Source organism: Schistocerca americana, chromosome X (genome assembly GCF_021461395.2).
Source record: "Schistocerca americana isolate TAMUIC-IGC-003095 chromosome X, iqSchAmer2.1, whole genome shotgun sequence".
NCBI lineage: Eukaryota > Metazoa > Arthropoda > Insecta > Orthoptera > Acrididae > Schistocerca > Schistocerca americana.
In genome coordinates, this window is record NC_060130.1 from 548,662,179 (window position 1) to 548,674,485 (window position 12,307).

At 42.4% G+C, this 12,307-nt stretch overlaps 1 protein-coding gene across 2 annotated transcripts in view; it reads right to left on the reverse strand.

Moving 5' to 3' along the window:
• Window positions 1-11,344, reverse strand: part of LOC124555186 (homeobox protein 2-like) — a 57,735-nt gene extending 46,391 nt beyond the window's left edge. Inside the window, exon 1 of one of the 2 annotated variants that reach the window (XM_047129023.1) lies at window positions 11,252-11,344. The gene's annotated coding sequence lies outside the window, so the exon portion shown is untranslated. Of the gene's footprint in view, window positions 1-11,202; window positions 11,222-11,251 lie in introns of those variants that run through there. The other variant, XM_047129024.1, reaches the window with a different exon arrangement.
• Between the last annotated feature and the right edge of the window lie 963 nt (window positions 11,345-12,307).

Consider the following 12,307-nt stretch of genomic DNA (forward strand, 5'->3'; position numbering starts at 1 on the left):
AGTTTATATTAATTCTACTTACACACAAGTGGGCGCGTCTCCCCCCCCCCACCCCCACCCCCCACCCTCCTACGTCCTCACACAGCACAGCGGAAGACGGGAGAGAAAGAGAGACAGAAATGGAGAAGGTGTATAAAATCTATAAATATCAATAAAGAAATCGTTTTGACCAGTGAAGGAAACATTCACGAACAGATGCGAGTATTTTCACACTTATGGGCTTCAAGAAGAGGTGAAACTGATCGTTAAAGTAGAAGGAGAACGAGGAACTTACACGAACGCGGATAAAATATTTGATCAAAAGCAGCCGAACAAGCATATGCAATGTAGTAATCGCGACTGAAGGCTACGAGAGGGAGACCCGCCAGTAGACATGGGGGCGGTGAGTGTTATGTTGCCAGTGGAGAAACAGTAACGGTAGACTGCGTTGTTCAGAGAGCCCAAGGACTTGAGCGTGGACTAATCATTAGATGCCACCCGAGTAACAAATCCACGAGGGACATTTCGGGCCTCGTTGATCTGCCCAGGTCAGCTGATGGTGAGGTGATTGTGAAGTGGAAACGCGAAGGAACATCCATAGCAACACCGAGATTAGGCAGACCTCATGTACTGACGCAGCATTTCCGAGGGTGGTTGTAAAAAGTCGCAAAAAGTCAGCGCAGGAAATCACTCGTGAGTGCCAAAGTGCTACAAGCAGTCCAGCTAGCACATCTAAGGTGGTGTAAAGAGCGACACCACGGAACACTGAATGACTGAAAACGAACGATTCGGAGTTATGAATAGCACTTCACCCTGTAGCAATCCAATGGAAGGCTTTAGGTTTGGAGAATGCTTAGAAAACGTTACCTGCCGTCACCCTAACGCCCACACGGAAGTAGTACGGAAGAGGTGTTGTTACGTTATGGGAAGGTTTTTCATGGTTAAGGTGTTGTCCATTGTTGCGTTAAAGAAAACGGTAAATGCGGAAAGATACAAAAACACATTTTACAGCAATGTGCATTGCGTATAGCAGAGAGACAGTTTGGAGACGATCATTGTTTGTATTAGTGCACCCTGTAATAAAGCAGAATCTGTGAGGAAGTAGTTTGCACACAATAAAGAGACTCGCCTGTCCAGAGTCCTGGCCTGAACCCAATGGGATGAGTCAGAACGTCAACTTAGCTCCAGACCGCAGCGTCCAACATCACTACCTTCTCTGGCTTCGGCTCTTGAGGAATAGTCCTGAAAGTGTCCCCAGCAAAGTTCAAGTCGCCATGAAGGTGAAGTGGGGACACATCACATATTAATGTCCACTAATAGCTGTCCAGATATTTTGATTTAATAGTGTATGTTATATTCAGTGACTACTATGTGCATATGAATATTTTATTCGGCTTGCGACTCCAAAGACCTACGTACATAGTATCACTGTTCCAAGAATCAAAAATGCAAAAGATACGTCACAGATTAGACAGGGGTCGCCGGCGGCGGTGGCCGAGCAGTTCTAGGCACTTCAGTCCGGTACCGAGCATTGCTATGGTCGCAGGTTCGAATCCTGCCTCGGGCATGGATGTGTGTGATGTCCTTAGGTTAGTTAGGTTTAAGTAGTTCTAAATTCTAGGGGACCGATGACCTCAGCTGTTAAGTCCCGTAGTGCTCAGAGCCATTTGAACCATTTTTGAGACGGAGGTCTTCCTTGACTTATAACGATTACATGGTATTCGAGAAAGGCAATCTATCCATAGGAAACCAATAACAAACTTGAACGTAGTCATTTTACGAGCTTCAAATAATGTTTATCGACGATCTTGTCCCGAAGAAATGTCGGAAATACTCTTTTACTGGTCTACATACACATTATCAATACGTCCAGTACATTTTATCAACTAATACGTAGTGATGCAAGAAGACAGACAGAAAATTTGAGCCGCGCGGGATTAGCCGAGCGGTCTAGGGCACTGCAGTCATGGACTGTGCGGCTGATCCCGGCGGAGGTTCGAGACCTCCCTCGCGCATGTGTGTGTGTGTTTGTCCTTAGGATAATTTAGGTTAAGTAGTGTGTAAGCTTAGGGACTGATCGTAAGATTCCACACACATTTGAACATTTTTATTGAACAGAAAATTTGAAGGCAAAGGCTAGTGAATTTCAGTAGCAAAACAGTAATCCGGTACGCTACATTAAAAGTCATTTGGAGCGATTCTAGGCTAGTACTGAAACCTTAAATAATACTAGATGGGATGACATTTGAGTCCTCATTGGTCTAATTCTAACTCCGCCATTTCACAGAAGCATCCATTTTTTGATGTTCGATTAGTGGTTCCTAACTGTAAGTGATTATGGAGATATGTGAGTTGATGTTCTTTGCTGGTGAATATATGTCTCATTTCCTTTGTGTGTGTCGGTCTGTATGTCTCTTCGTGAACCAATCTCAAGCACACCATTTCTCGAAGAAGACTTTCAGACGGAGCCGTTTTATCTTTTGTACTTGTTGTTGGAGTCTACTTGAGGGACAAAATGATTTGATACACTTTATTTAATGTCAAAAAGTTTCCATTTTACAACTATAATGCAAGGGAATTTTCATTTTCACAGACACCCCTTTAGAGGCATGTCTACCAGTTCTGAAAGACGTAGTTATTTTGTTGGGTGACGATTTGTGTTTTCTGTATCCGATTTCAGTCTTATAGTACTCTAGTACCCCACCGAAAGAGGTGGTAAAATCGGGAATGGTGCGGTTCAAATCCCCGTACAGCCATTCAGACGTAGGATTCCATAAATCACTTAAAGCAAATGCCGGGACGGTTAGTTTCAAAAAGGACTCGGCCAATTTCCTTTAACCAATGATACCTTGCACTCCGTCTATAACGACCTCGTCGTTGGTGGAACGTTATATCCTAATCCTCCTCCCGCTTCCAAATCTTCTATGATCACTCTAGATCTCTTCGCTCGTTTCGTGTTAATGAAGATGTAATCAGACGAAAGAGGCTCAAGCGTGGTAATAAGACACTAAGCAGATTCATTTGCTTGCAGCCTAAACGTATTCATAGTTATATCAACAATTTGCTTTTTTTTTTACCGAAAACCGGATTCACGATTGCTACCGGAGTATTCTGAACGCAGTCTCCTCGACAAAGAATCCAAAGTTCTTCTGTTACATCTGTAAAGACACTATGTGTATGAGACCATACGGGGTGAAACATTGTGGAAGACAATAAGTTTATGTTCGGAATAAGCTTGGCCGAAGTCCTTACTCGACCATCTCAGTCACGTTTCCTGTGGGGTTATCCGTCTGAATGACGCAAACGTCGCTATGCTTCCAAAAAACTGACCGAAATCTATATCTGGCTCTTTTCCTCCGTCTCTAACAATCTTGTCAATGGGATGCTGAAATTCAATGCTAATTTCCAGTGTATGGGTAACGACTGCATTCGCGAGAATTGTTGCATCCAGTAACGTCTGCTCTCAGCTGCTGGCAGGTTGATCGTATCAGTTCCGGTTTTTGTTAGCTACATCCATCTCCCTAATGGAAATGGCGATGTAGTGATAATGTGAGTGACTGATTGAAAATAGAAAATGTCTCTTTCGAATCCTGGGAGATGGTGACTGTATTACTAAGGCTGTAAACAGTCCTTGACCTATATGCGCTACGACTCTCTTGACCTAATTTTTCGTGATTGTATGTTAAATTCTTAGGGGCAATCTAAGTACCGTTGCAGTTGGACCGTGCAGCTTGTGGATATTCTAAATAGTGATCTTACAATACACCATATAAATTTAGGAAAATCAGATACGTTGACGATATATAGTATTTTGTAGTGAATAATTCCAAGCAAGCTGCAAATGGTCTAATCAGTAATCTTTCTCCTTTACTACAAGCTTGTTTCGGCTTTAGCAGCATCCTCAAGTTAACCTGCAGATGTTACTTTCGATGAGTATATTTACGTTTATAAGAGTTGTACAGAAAGATCAGTTTGCATACATATTTACATCTCGTTGGAATAGGTACCCATGTTGCACCAGTGAATAAACTGTCGACCGTCTATTTGTTGCTAGATCGGTATAATCGCGTAAGTTTTGTTTGCATAGAATATTTTCGCAGAACATTTTTGGCAGTTAGAATGACAATTTATTCTCAGTGATGCTTTATGTTTACAATGCAGTCTTTGCTAGTCAGTGATGTCAGTCGCGTTTCATTGCTATTATAATTTTGTTATCGTTTTTATCTATGACTATCTTTGGTTGCAGAAAAACGCAACTAACATCAGTGACTAGCAAAGACTGCACTGTAAACATAAAGCATCAACGAGAATAAACTGTCATTCTAACTGCCAAAGTATTTTGCGAAAATATTCTATAGAAACAAAACTTACGCTATTATAGCGATCTGGCAACAAATAGACAGTCGACAGTTTACACACTGATGCAATATGGGCACCTTTTCCAACTAGATGTAAGTATGTATGCAAACTGACCTTTCTGTGCAACTTTTACAAAAGTAAGTATACTCCCCAAATGTAACATCTACAGATTTACTTGGTAATGGCGATATAGCCCAAACAAGCTTGTAGTAAAGAAGGAGAATTACTAATTAAACCATTTGCAGCTTGCCTGGAATTATTCACTACAAAACGTCATATTATGATGTGCTGCGGGCTCACCGGTAAAGAAGATATACAGTATGTAATGCAGGCCAGCAGATACAAAGTCTGTTAGACACAGTTATCAGAACGGCAGTATTATATTTCATTGGACTAACACAAAGTATAAAGTTTCAGAAATATTTCAGAAACTTCGTTTTTACATGGTAGACAATAACGTGCTCATATAAAGTACATAAGTACATATTCAGAAGATGTCAGTGGGCTAATTTTTGAGCACATTCATATTACACGTAAAATTTTTTGTTTCTTTCGATTACAGAACTGCAGGTCGCTGTTAGTGTTTGTAAACAGTGGTGCACCGCACTGGACATATTTTCTTAAAAAACTGAATGTAATACAAACACTGATTTAAATTCTTTCAGTAACTGACATTCTCTAGTATCCCAGGAATATCTTCGGATCCTATTTTTTATTTAGAAATTGCGTTTTTTAATTATTGGATAATGATAATGAAATCACGAAATTAGAGTAGTGTAAAAGGGTGAAGCATGTCCGACAAGTCCAGCAGCTTAGTCGTGCAAATTTCTCATAAGGTCTACTACGTGAGTGACTGGCTGTGTCGTGTGACAGACCGTGATGAAGAAAATAAACTACCGTATTAAATATTATGTGTCCTTCCCATGTTACAGTGAGTGTCGTACACAGGCTACCCCCAGGAAGCATCCTGCTAATATCGTGTCAAACCCCTTCTAGCCTTGATAATAACCTCGTCTGGGTAGGATGAGTGTCCACACATTTCTTCAACTGTAACACCTCCACCTGACTAGATCCCGTAAAGTTACTAAACTAAGAGGACATTGCTTGCGACGTATCTCTCGCTCTTGCAAGTAGTCTCAGACTTTTTCCATGGGATTAAGATGGAGTGATTTAGCGGGTTCGTTGAGTTTTTCCATAGAGTGTCTGAGTGTTCGCCGAACCAGGAACGTATATATGCAGCCTTGTGAACACGGTTGTTATCGTCTCTGAAGGCGGGAGTGTCCGCAGCATACTCATCACAAAGATGTAGAAGAAAGGACAACATATGGACACCGAGAACTTTTAAGTATACATTCTGGTTCAGTTCAGGATAACCTGAATGAGTGGGCCCAAGTCAGGGAACGAAAAATAGCTAGCGATCTAGCAGAGTCAACTCCGGCCTGCATGATACCCTGCACACACTGTAGACTAAACGCCTCATCGGGTCATCGGTGCACTCGACGCCTTGCATCATTTAAAATGGGCAAAATCGCAACTCGTCTGACTACACTGTAGGCCCCAGTGAGCTACATTCCAGTTTTTGTGTTTTTTTTTCGCGATTGAAGATATGCAGCTTCTTGTGCCGTTGTGATCAATGTCCACTCGGTACCTGGCTTTGATGGATCTGCATTCATTAACAGTAGCAATTTCTATCGGGTTTGAAACCTGCTGTCATTGACAAGGCGTGACATTCGTCTCTGATCCATCACGTCCGGCCGCTATGGCCGAGCGGTTCTAAGCGCTTCAGTCCGGAACCGCGCGATTGCTACAGTCGCAGGTGCGTATCCTGCCTCTGGCATGGATGAGTGTGATGTCCTTAGGTTAGTTAGTTTTAAGTAATTCTAAGTTCTATGGGACTGATGACCTCAGATGTTAAGTCCCATAGCGCTCAGAGCCATTTGAACCAATTTGAGCCACCACGGTTAAGATATTTTCACGGCCAGGTTTATTAAGCCGTGTCTGATGGCAGTAAGGGGTATACTATTTGTTGTAGATATGATGGACAGTCCACGTTGGTGCGCCAATAAATCGAGTAGCTTTATTCATGGCGTGGTCGTAGGCACGACCAAACACAATAGATCGTTTTTGACATTCTCCTCGTTGGCTGATTTTGCTGATCTGATTCCATACAGCCGACTGGCATACACTCACCACTTCACAGCCATGATTTAACGTCGGTGATGGAGAGTCACCTGACAGCCTGGTACCAGTTCTACACTATCTACAGCGCTCCAAAGCGAACACTGGGCGCTTTTGACGTACCGTGATTTTATATTAAAGCTGAAAAAATTATGAAAAATTATTTCGTCAGTATACGCCGTTATGCCATGAGTCTATTGGATCAGAAAAGAAACACAGTAACTTGCAAGTACACTCACGGACAAGTCCTCAATAAGCTCTGCCCAGAATATGAGAAGCTTTCAGTAAGCAATACAACTCTTTTCTGAAAGCAGATTGATTTCATTCCGAATTCCAGTATACCACATTATTCCCCACTGTTTTCGCTACAAACCCCTATTTTTCAACATATCTCCGTTCGGTACGACGGCCATACACTACCTTACTGGGAAGACCTGTATGCCCGTTTGGTACCACTCTACTGGTAGACATCGGAGCCAACGTCTTGCTGCATCAATAACCTCCCCATTACCCAAGTACAGCTTCCGACGGAGCTGTTGGGTCAAACAGATGAAAGTCGGATGGGCGAGATCCCGGGCTGTAGTGTGGATGAAGAAGAACAGGCCAATTAAGTTTTGTGAGCTCCTCGCGGGTACGCACACTTGTATCAGGCCTTGTCTTGTCATGGAGACGGAGAAATTCGTTTGCATTTTTGTGGCGACGAACGCGCTGAAGTCGTTTCTTCTACTTCCTTATGGGCACACACCACTGTGCTGTGTACCCCAACTGGTGGACGAGTCTGTCAACGCTACCAGCAGATACGTCCAGTTAAGGTGTTGGATTGTGATCTGTCTGTCACCTCGAATGAGAGTGTCCGCACGCTCCAACATTGCAGGAGTCACAGCTGTGTGCGACCGGCCGACACGCAGGACATCGGACAAGTTTGCACGATCTTGTTGCAACCATGACAGACGCCTCGCTTTCGTTCACTGACAGGTCTCCGTAGACATTCTGCAAGCGCCTATGAATATCTACGGTGCTCCGGTTTTTCGCCAAAAGAAACTCAGTGACAGCTCTCCGCTCGGAACACACCTCCGTTACAGACACCATTTTGAAGGCTACGTATAGCACCGCCACCAACCGGAACTTCCATGAAACTATAGGGGCTGAAGAGGGAATATTATACGATGTCGCACAAAAAATTCCACATTTTTCCAATCGAAATTGGCCGAGAAAAAATGTGTCACATTGCTTATCGAACGCCCCTTGTACGTAAACTGGTTCCATGATTGATCCGAATATGTAGAGAAACATTTTGGGACTTTTGTGTCCACCTTGACAGTAAACACTGGTTGCTGTACCTAGAGTACCAATACACTAAAAAAAGTGTTTATATCAAAGTGAGCTTACAAATACCACATTGTTTCTCCCACAGTGCCTCCATCATTGTGCAAAGATGAGAAACGTCGATAACCCATCTAGTCTGTGTTGTAGCTATAGAACATAAAAACACACTGTGTCCTCTCAAATTTATTTCCTCTCTCCTCTTAACGGCAACAGTTAGCTTGATACAGTCCTTCACAATCAACGGAAATCTTATACTCGATCAGGAATGGAAGCAGTATTTTTAATTTAAGGCAACAACACACTAACTTCCGAGGCACTCGAGTTCACCTCCCACACCGTCTGACGTTCTACAGTGTTTGAAACACGGAATTCGCATGCGGAAAACGGTGGTTCAACGCCCTTTTGGGTCCGCTCTTTAGCTTATCTTTCATTTGACTAAATAACTGCAGTAATCTGGATGATTTCATATTAAACGTCACTTTCGAACCTTTCCTCTTCATTTGTCCCGTGGGTAAATGCTACCAGATATAGACAGTGCGTAAAATTAAACTGCTTATTCGCCTGCCTTATCCGTGAGTGAGTTCTACCCAGGGAATCATTCAATAGATGGATGGATGGTGATCAGCTATAGAGATCCAGCTCTGATCAGGGCTCTCGCTGGCGTGTTTATTTTGAACCAAAGGTATTCTCACAGGGTGTAAATCTGAAGTTCTACAGAAACCTTTTCTGTGTATATGGAATCTGTACAGGGCCTAACAACACTGACTGCAATCAGAGTAATACCTGAAGTCGGATATAAGGGAAACACGGCCTGTGATCAGTGGTTGTACTATTTACCCATCTTATTTAATCTTCATTTTGGTTATATGAGTTTCTGTGGGGATAACCGACGTGATTCATTGTTATAGATTACCTTCAACTCCTTCTCCAATCATTTTGTAAACTAAGTCAGTTTTCTGTGACAATGACTTCGTTTTCAGTGAAAATTCAAGAAATGGGGCAAAGGGTCAATATTTGGATGAGCCAAGTGATATAAAATCTGCCATTAGACCAAGTTTTATCACCACGTGAAAAACAAGTTGCTCCGATCGGTTAAAGCATCTTTGGTTAGTCTCGGATCCTTACCAATTTGCATTGACGGAAGAGATAGAAAATTCTCATACAATAAATGAATCATCTAATCAGCCCGAGACACCATATCGGACGATATAAAATAGACAATACACATGTCTAACAGCTTAGTATAAAAATTATTAGAGCAAATGTTTCAAAATCGACACAAAAAGCTATTGCGTTCTCTCAAATACATCTCGGTTAATGAGAAGAATTCTAAAATTCGTAGTAATTGGCGGAAAGCCAACGAGTAAAACAGAAGTGATTTCTGGCGTTCCCCAAGCTAGTGTTATAGGTCCTTTGCTGTTCTTTATCTATATAAACGATTTGGGAGACAATCTGAGCAGCCGCCTTAGGTTATTTACAGATGACGTTGTCGTTTATCGACTAATAAAGTCATCAGAACTTCAAAACAAATTTCAAAACGATTTAGAAAAAAGACATCATGATGGTGTTAAAATCGGTTGTTGACCCTAAATAACGAAAAGTGTGAGGTCATCCACGTGGGTGCTAAAAGGAATTCGTTAAACTTCGGTTACACGAAAACTCAGTCAAATCTAAAGGCCGTAAATTTAACTAAATACCTAGGGATTACAATTACGAACAACTTAAATTGGAAGGAACATATAGAAAATGTTGTGGGGAAGACTAACCAAAGACTGCGTTTTATTGGCAGGACACTTAGCACGCCTACACTATGCTTGTCCGTCCCCTTTTAGAATACTGGTGTGCGGAGTGGGATACTTACCAGATAGGACTGACGGAGTACATCGAAAAAGTTCAAAGAAGGACAGCACGTTTTGTATTATCGCGAAATATGGGAGAGAGTGTCACTGAAACGATACAGGATTTGGGCTGGACATCATTAAAAGAAAAGCGTTTCTCGTTGCGACGGAATCTTCTAACGAAATTCCAATCACCAACTTTCTCCTCCAAATGCGAAAATATTTTGTTGATACCTACCTACATAGGGAGAAACGATCACCTCGATAAAATAAGAGAAATCAGAGCTCGTACGGAAAGATATAGGTGTTCGTTCTTTTCGCGCGCTATACGAGATTGGAATAATAGAGAATTGTGAAGGTGGTTCGATTACCCCTCTTCCAGACACTTCAATGTGATTTGCAGAGTATACATGTAGATGTAGATGTATGGATTTCGGCTCGTATGGAGATGTACCAACAGCAGCTCTCCAAGCGCATGTTCAACAAAATGGTGTAGGATGGGTTACTAGCAGCCCACACAGGGTAAGCCGGACCTCCAACGACCAAATTCAGGAGACACTTCAGGGAAATTTCTGAGTATTTTGGCATAATAGACCCGTGGTTTCCAACGGCTTGTAACAGAATAGTAACGTATTTTTGAGTCATTAGATTTGTTACCTCAGTTATCTTCGTTTCTGCGAATGCACTTTCACACTGCAAATCGGCCAACTCCTCATTAGTAAACATATCCAAACCGCTTTGCATCATATGTAACACACAATTGATGCTACCGGAAAAACTAACCTGAGTCGGAGCCGCACAGTAACTGTCCACCTCATTCTTCGCCCTCAGCAATGAGGGCGAAGAATAAGGTGGACAGTTGCTGTTGTAGCAGCGCTTACCGTAAGTAAATGAAACATGTTTGTCTACAAACAAGACAAAGAAGGGATACCAACAACATTTCCACATGTTTGAAAATATTTTCATTGTAGTAGATATAAAAAGATTAAAGCTGATAAGAATCAATCGAAATTCAGTTACTGTGTAAAGATCAACTGGAGACTGCAGGCTCTTATACCGAAATATTCAGAAAATACCCAGAACAACTTTTTAAATTTTGTCGGCAAAGTTCGCATTCACCCAGAATATTCTTCACCATAATCGTACCGTGGCTTGCTGAATACAAATGGAGACGTAAATGAGACAGAATCAATACAGGAAATTCGTCAGTGAAGCTACGTGTATGTACCCCTAGAGACTTAACTAAATTTGTTGGCGAACTTATAAATTTTTGATACTTTGTAGACAACTACGTAATAAAACCTCACTCTAATAGTATTTGTCGAGCACATTCTAGTATGGAAGGATTACAGTTTTACATTAAAAGTTCATTTCATAATACTAACACAGTCTTCTAGAACCCATGTAGAATATATAATCTAGAAAAAAATCCTATCAACTTGTGAAGATAACACGCTCTAGCAGTAAACTGAGAAGGAGGTAGTGTAGCTTAGTAGCCACTTTAAAAAATAAGCAAGCTCACACTTAGCGGAGAGCGCAGGAAAGAGCAGGAGAGCAGCGGAGGTACTCACGGGCGGTGCGATGCGGCGGGCGAGCGTGTCCAGCTGGTTGTGAGCGGCGGCGGAGCCCCGAGCGCTCATCTTGAGACGCGTCCCCTCCAGAGATGAGCCGGGGGCCGCCCCTCGCGCCTCTGCGTGCGTTGCGCAAGGTCGCTGCTACCGGGAAAGCCGAGACGCCAGACGCGCCAGCCTTGGTCGCTCTTTCCAGGCTCCATTTGCCGCTTCCCCTCTTCTCAGTCCTTTCACGTTCCTACAAGGACACGTGCGTTGTCCGTAATCGAATTTTCTTCCTTGCACTTCTTTTCTAGGTTCGCAGAAAGGCTCACAATCGTTACTCACAGAATAGCACCATTACTCCGCTACTGGACACTGCGAGGAATGTGCAGCGGATCTGTTCTCACCAGATGACTTCATCTGCGGGTTTGGCGCTGAGAATCAGATATTCGTCATCCTCTATAGGTATAAATATGCGGCACGATTCGGTTCAGGTCCGTAGATCCAGTTTCAAGTGTACGATCTCGCTACATTGTTTTCGAAAATTTTATTTGTGACGCATGATATGAAACCAACTGAATGCTACATTCATCCATAAAACTTTAGTATCCTTACTGTATCTCCAGACTTCGTATCATATAATGAATATTTTTCCAAAAATTGTACCCTACACTGACAAGGTCCTCCTCAGACTAGTGTTGTTCCTATAGAACCCCACTGTGGAGTTTGGTCCAAGTGTACGGAATCAGCTCCCAGATATGTGAGTGGTTCGAAAACTTCTTAAGTAAGAGAACCCAGTAAGGTATCATGGACGGCAAAAATTTATTAGGAACGAGGGTGTCATCTTGGGGATCCAAAAGAAATGTGATAGAACCACTCTTGATCTCTATATACACAAGCGATCTGACGGAGAGAGTGAGCAGCAACTGCGTTTGTTTGCTGATGACTCTGTACTGCACGGGAAAGTTTCGTCATTGGGTAACTGTAGGAGGGTACAGAATGACTTAGACAAAATTTCCATTTGGTCTGATGAATCGCAGTTAGCTGTAAATGTAGACAAAATGTAAGTTAATG